This window comes from Ixodes scapularis, unplaced genomic scaffold (assembly GCF_016920785.2).
Source record: "Ixodes scapularis isolate PalLabHiFi unplaced genomic scaffold, ASM1692078v2 PGA_scaffold2__306_contigs__length_199485367, whole genome shotgun sequence".
NCBI lineage: Eukaryota > Metazoa > Arthropoda > Arachnida > Ixodida > Ixodidae > Ixodes > Ixodes scapularis.
The window spans coordinates 22,837,399-22,845,083 of NW_024609857.1; positions in this window are offsets into that span (position 1 = coordinate 22,837,399).

The window sequence follows — 7,685 nt, forward strand, 5'->3', positions numbered from 1 at the left end:
CAGTTTTCATAGCGCGGACGCCGTGATGACCTATGCCATGCTGCCACGTCACAGTGTACGCGCAAGTCGATATGGAAGTTTCCTCGTAGTGCCCATATTCGTCGCTCGTGTGCCCTGCTTGAGCCCCATTGAGTGCACTTCTCACTCAGCACCAGTGCACTGCGGAAAAGCAACACCTGCAGTGCACAGGTGCTAAGCGAGAAGTGCATTCAATGGGGCTCAAGCAGGGTACATGAGTTACGAATGCGGGCACCATGAGAAAACTCTCAACTTGCGCCAACGCTGCGACGTGGCAGCATAGCATAGGTTCAAGTCACAGCGTCCGTGCAAGTTGCTATGAAAACTGCCGTGCAGCGCCCGTTTTCGTCGCTCGTGTCCCCTGCTTCATAGTTCACATTCGACAACTTCTCGGCCTGATGAACAAACTTACATTTTGTTTTGAATTGTCACGTGCTGTCTAAACAGCCCACGATAAACAACATTTCTGAGGGATAAATAAACTCTACATACAATTCACAAATGTTTCTTTTGTGGGATACCTGCCTATATATTTGTATGGGAAATCATGATCTTAAGTAATCATGTTTATAAATGAATTTGATTATTCAAACTTCCAATAACAAACAAAATTTGTGGCTTCCTGGAGTTGGAACTAATGAGTCTGCTCCAGGGGGCTAATTGTCACCACAAGTCTGATAATTAACTAAAATTTGTTAATGATTTAATTAGCAAAAACGAACACGGTTCTAATAGACTGGTCTCGCAGCCAGTGTCATTACCCGACCGCTGCCGCTATGCCTCTTGGGCTTGCGCTTGTGGCACGAGAGGACTTTATTGCACCACCACATTTCCTATGTGCTGTGTCTTTCTAAACTTTACTGAAATGGTAGTTTTTGAAGATGCTCAGCCAGTTTGTAATAGTCTGATCTCGCCGAGCGTCCCCAATTGTAGTTCACAGGAACCAAATAATAGTAAACGAGACAGCTCGTGCTGTCTCGTGCTCTGCTAGTGCCAACCCTGAGGGGTTGTCGCGCAGGCAGAGAGGCTACAATTCCCACGATACGTGCCAGCAGCAGCGGCGTAGCGAAACTGGCTGGTGAGATCGGTCTATTGTACCCATATGTTATCTTCACTAATTAAGTCACCTAACTAATATGAGTTAACAGGCTTATTGCAACGATTGGCCCCCTATAGGGTGCTTTCACATGATGTTAATCCACCATTTTGTTCGATGTCAATGTGACGACACTTGCAAGCTTCTGTGCACTAAGGGTGCGATGCGAATCTTTCGGAGTGCTTGCCTTCTGCACGCACCAGACTGCTCATAACAAAATGGACGAAATGGCGACGATGAAAACACCCTATATTGTGTTTCCCTGGCCATGCAAATTATCTGCACAGACAAATCGGCCTAGCTTTCGTGGCTTTTAATAAAACAGTGAAAAGCTTACAAAGAACATCCTGTATATGCATACTAGCAGCAATGGCTGCCTATCAACACACTACAATTTTGTGAAACAAAACAAAAGCTGAAAACCAGCCCAGAATTTAGCGGAGAAAAAATTGGAAATTATTGGTACGCATTTATCACATTGAGACCTACATTTCTTGCACGTCGTCAAACCATGCTGATGGTCATCCCTTAATTATTCTTGGCAAAAAAAAGATTGTACAGCCCTTCCACTTTGCAAAGCTGTTTCTTTACGTCGTCTAGGATGATGCCTAGAGGACAACGTCTAGGACGACCTCTAGGACAACATCTAGGACTACCCCAAAGGACAACTTCTAGAACTACCTCGAGGACGATGCCTAGGACCTCTCGGATGCCGCCTAGAGGACGACCTCAAGGACAACTTCTGAACGACCTCGAGGATGATGCCTCGAGATAACAAGGGATCAGTACCTCACTGTCTAATAATGCCAAGGAAGGCTGACTCACACTGGTTGCCCCCTCTTTTTTAGTCATACTTGCCACGACCAATGGGGAGTTTGTGAGGACTAGGCTGACCATATTTCTCAAGGTAGAAAACGGGACATCCCAGCCCGGAGGGGAGGGGGGGGGGGGGGGGGGGGGGAGTGAGTGAGTGATGGGGAAAAAGAAGGAGGAGGGAGCGGAGAGAGACAGAGAGGAGGGGAGGGAAGGGAGGGGATGGGTATAGTAAAGGTTGAGATAGGAAGTACAAATTTAATGCCAGATTTTCGATTTCAAAGCGTTAACATATTTCATGCGTGCTGTATTCATTAACTAAAAAAAAAATTTCTATTCACGAGTCTCGACAAAAATATGTGTTTGTGGGCAAGAACAGTTCTCCGAATTTTACTGGGTAAAGGTTTTAAAATACCTACTTTTTTTTTTTTTTTTGTAAAGTATATTTGTATCAAGTGGGCATAGTTTCCGCTTGCTCCAACTCGCTTTGTGACAAGTTCGAAATTATGCACTCCTGCGAAAACGGGACATGATTCCTTATTGGGACAAAAAGACGGGACGGCCCAAACGGAGCTCAAAAACGGGACTGTCCCTGCCAAAACGGGACGTCTGGTCACCCTAGTGAGGACGCATTTTTTCCTAGACCCTAGCGTATAACAGCTTTGCTGGAAAAAAAGTGCAAATTGTGGGCTGTGAAGGTATGCAGTCAGCAGCAAGGCCGGCATAATGGCTGCTAATGGGAGGTCGCTGCAAGTCGCAAGTCTGGAGAGAGGCTAGGCTCATTCGATTTACCTGCACCTGTTGCACTGGTGCAGAAAAGTGTAGGGCGGTGTAGGTACTTCCGGTCGTATCTCAATGCAGGTAAATCGAACGAGCCTAGTGAGCAGTGCATTCTAGGCTGCACTGGGCATTGTTTTGCCAAGCTTTTCTGCGCTTGGGAACAGGGGCGGATCCAGAACTCCGTTTTGGGGGGGGCAGAAAATTTGTAAGGATACTATTCTCCCATTCTTTCTTGTGCACCGGGGGGTACACCCATGTCAAATTGCTCTCCGAGAAGGGGGAGGGGGGGTGCCCCTGCTTGGGAAACATGCTGCACATAACGGCATCGACTTTTTTAATAGGATTATGGTGCAGGACGTTTATTGTGGTGCCAAGGGGATGGCATCTTCCTTGTGCTTTGTGCATTGCTGATACACCTGGTCTGTCTGCTTGCCTCCCAGGAGCCGTTTTAAAACGCAACTGCGCTAATATGGAGTTTACGACGTCAAGTTTCCCGATGCAATCGTGATCACGTGATGAGGTAACACAACCACCTACGCACTCCAACTGCTCGTACCTGGCAGCTGTAAGCTTTCATTTGTGTTGTCCAGCTGGTAGAGGTAGAGCGCTGGGCTGCAAATGACGGGGCTTGGGTTATTCCCTTTGCAGGACGTGCCATGTTCCTCTCTTATAATTAATAATTAACCATTCGTATTTGCACGAGACGTGGGCACGTCCTCCGAACCAGAAGCTTTTTACCCCCGCCTTCCCAGTTGCGCACACATATAATACGTGGCAGTTAATAACTATCACAATGATCACTTAGTCATTAATTTATGCCGTCATGGTAACGCAACGTTAGACCTGTGTCATGGCACCGAGCCCCGTAACACATTCTTCGTTAAAGACCGACCAACGAAACCATTTTCCGCAAGGTAGGAAAATGCCCCTCGCGCCCTCCTCTTTTCACTCTCTCCCCAAAATCACGTGACGGCGGGGGCTTCTTTTGTGTCGGCTTTTTCTGTAGGGATAATCCTCAAAAAGCGCGAAATGAGCGGCTAGCTGCGAGCGCCACAACGACCTTGAGACGTCCAGGTGCTTTCCCTCCTTGACGCGGGGCGCGGGCACGCTCAATCCGCGAGATTGAGGAAGCCAGCGCGACCGAACGGTTTTTTCCCATGAGCTGCAGGTCCGAGGCCGCTCGCTCGGTGGAGATCGAGGGGACGTGGCATGGCTGGGTTCTTTCCAGCAGCCGCTTTCTGGCATCGCGCGGCTGATGGAACCGTGTCTGCAGAAGGATTGGCTTGCGCAATAAACGGTTCAGGTCGTTGAAAATACATTTATTTCCGAAACTTATAAATCAAGTTGCTTTCCCTAATCTGTTTATTACTATTTGAAACACATCTGCTCTCATAGGTTGTTCATCCCATTTTGAACTCTTGCGTATTTATTCGTTCTTACCTCTGCTTGATGTCTGTTCTCTTACTTGAAGACCTTTAAATATTGGCGCGGGCTTGCGCGATCAACGCTGTCCCGGATTTATCCAAAATTGGAAAGATTGGCGTCAGGAGGGGTTGAAGAAGCAAATCGAAATTATTGTTTCTAATGGGTAGCGCCTTTTTGAGAGCGAGAGAGAAAAGGGGAAAGGGCTACCGGCGCTTTCCCCCTTTCTGATTGTGTAGAAAGAGTGTAAGTCCCGGATGAGAGGCTTGGCCGGTGTTGGGCGTCTGCAGTGCCCCAACTTCGTTCGCGCTTTGTTCTACGTTTCAAACTTCCAAACTTAATTAGAGCCATGGTCTTCAATGGCGACAGTCCCCCGGTTATCGGGACACCATTGCTGGGTGATAGGGTGCACGAATAACGACAGAAAGCGTCGAATACTGTCCGAGGACCTATGTAGCTTGCATGGAATCCGGCAAGGCAAGTACGGCTGGAATGTTTTTAAGCTCCATTGCTTTCCGCATGACTGGAAATGATGAACCATTTATACATTTTTGCTTGCAATGGGCCTATTTCAACGTAGCCGCTTTTAATCAACAAGCGATACACGAAACGGGAACCTCAATTAACTTTGTAAACACCCGGAGCTGCTACATCTCGTCTTGCTGTGCTGTTTTTATCTTCGTGTCCCTGTTCTTATATCTCCTTGTGAATGAACGACGAAGACGCTCTAGATGTACTTTTATCGAACCGCAAAAAGCCTCGAAGCAGCCACGAATTAGTTTACTATTTGATGCATTATTTTTAATACTCACCTCCAATTTCTATCGCTGGCACGTTCGCTGCCGCTGTTCCCCCCGTGGCCACACTGGTGGATGCCATGACTCAAATAAAGAAACGTGCACACTGGGCTCGAAAACGCAGATCGCAACACACGAGACGTTCCTGCAGCGACTATCAAGCGCCTCAAAGCGCCTTAGTCAACGGAAACAACCCACCAGCGGCACTTCAAGGAGCGCTTTTGCCGGCTCTCTGGTATCGCGCAGAAGATCGCGATTAAAAAACAAACAAACAAACAATAGAACTACGTTTTCAACAATTTCCAGCTTCACCCGGCGGTGGAAATGAGCCTCAACTAAGTGTTGTAGATGATAAAATCGAGTCAGTCAGCACTGCAAATTATCACTATTAAGATAAATTCAGTTATGAAATTTTACAAACTGAAACAGCAGTTATCATGAGAAAACTCGCACGCACATTGCGAGCGTACCCCATGTTCATCGGCGGTACAGCGTTCGGTGCGCGCTCCATTCACGAAATGTTCCGAGCGAAGTCGAGAGGATGGCGTTGAGGAAACGCCTTTTCGGTTTATGGACGCAATCCACTGCCGCCGGAGACAGGGGTCATGTGGAAAGCGATGGAGCTCAAAGACATTGCAGCCGCTCTCGCCTTGCCGGGTTCCTTGCAAGCTACATATGTCCTCGGACAGTATTCTATGCTTTCTGTTTTTATTCGTGCACCCTATGACCCAGCAATGGTGTCCCGATGACCGGGGGACTGTTGCCATCGAAGCCTCTGGCTCTAATTAAGTTTGCGAGTTTAAAACAGGAAAGAAAGCGCGAACGAAGTTCGGGCACAGCAGACACCCAACACCGGCGAAGCCTCTCATCCGGGACTTTCACTCTTTCTACACAATCAGAAAGGAGGAAAGCGCCGGTAGCCCTTTCCCCTTTTCTCTCTCGCCCTCTTTCAGTAAAACGGTCTAAAAAAAAGCGTTTCGCCGCAGTAAGGTTGCAATGCCTATTGGCTGACAAAAAAAAGCAAAAACAAGCAAAACATCACAAACCGGAAGTGACGAAAGTTTTTGTTTTGTTTGTTTATGCTTGTTTCAATTTTATTTTTTTGTTTTTACTTTTTGTTTCTCCAAGTGTTTGTTGGGTGCTTTTTGGAGCGGTCGCGTCGGTTCCAGCGGTCTTTCTTGTATTTTACGTTGTCGTGTTATGGGCCGCCGTATTGCCGAGTGGAGTTGGTCGTGATATTCAATGCTTGGGAACGAGCGTCGGCAGTGAAGTTCACAGCGCATTCATGCAAGCTAGCAGGCCCCGTCTCGCCACATGGAGGCCCGTGGGACGCTTGTTCGGAACGTAAAAGGTGAGTGGAATTTACCTACTCTAGTGGCGTTCGATCGTCGATGCGACACCGCAGTGGTGGAATTTGATAGCGCTTGGCTACCTCACGTAGCGTCGGGGACAAAGAAGAAGATAATAGAGATTATCAACGGGAGCGGCATGTGGCTCCCGGGTGCCGCCTGCGCCGCATTTGCATTCAGTAATCGCACTTAAAGAAGGACCAAGCGCGTTGGGAATGTCAGCTTTTGACGAGCTCGTGCAGTCACAAAAACGTTCTGTCGAAAGACGGGATTTAAAAACAGATCAGGCTTCGCGAATGGCCCTCCCGGCGCGTCGAATTTGTGGCGGGTAATAATGTTACTGTTCATCCTGGTAGGCCTGCGATGGTGTTTTCTGCACAAATGCTGTATTCTGCCTCGTGGTACATTCACACCTGCCGCAGAACTGCTAAGCGATTCTGCTACAGGTTAATCGCGAAGAGTTGTGCTCTTCCATAATGTGCATGTTAAAGTGACAACAAATAAGTGCCTCTCTGTTCTACTTCTCCTTTGGTATTCAGCTGGTTGTATTTTCTACTACATTTTCTTCAGAAAGCCACTGCGAGACAGGCATTATTGATGTATACTATCCAAAATAATGCTTGAGCATGAGACGAGGTAACAGAAATACTTCTATATGTGCCTGCTTTTTGTGTTTTTGCAAGACAAGGTTTTATGTGCCTGCTTTTTATGTTTTTGCAATTCACCGGCTAGACCACTCTTCTCATGGTTATTGTTTTGTTGGGTGCAAAATTTTCCACCCCAGGTGTCTGATGCTTGCGGCTGATGGCTTCTACCTATGTGCATCAAACAGCGGGCCTGCACCTTCGCCGAGACAGCAGTAAAACAGTTCTGGGTAACTGCAGCGACTGGGTCACCGATGCCGTTCCACTTCCTGCAATGCACTCCACGTGGGTCAAAGGGCCAGCGCATGCCTTTTATGGGTTGTCGCTAGCCATAGTGAGTATGGCTTGGAGTAACGTCATGCGAGTGAAATGCTTGTCGCCTGAGTGACGTCAGTGGGGGGGGGCGGGGCTGCGGCTGCCGCCGCCGCCGCCGCCGCCGTTGGTGGGGCTATGATGGTGGTGTGCGATCACAGACCACCAAGCACCATTGTACTGTTCCTCGATGAACTAGCCGCTCCTGAGGAAGAACAGGGTGCTTTGGGAAGAGCTATGGTGTCCGCTTTTTCACTAGCTCCAGCTGTCGCCACAGACATTTTGTCGAAAGGAGCAACAGCTATGTATGAGTAGACAGCGCTGAATGGCTGCAAGGGGCCTCGCTTCTGATCGAGGGGGTCAAGATAGTCCCGTTTCAACAGAGGTACCTCTTGGGGTATTGTACAACACAGGAAATAAAGGGCCCAAAAGTTTTCTACCTCGACGAGGTGTG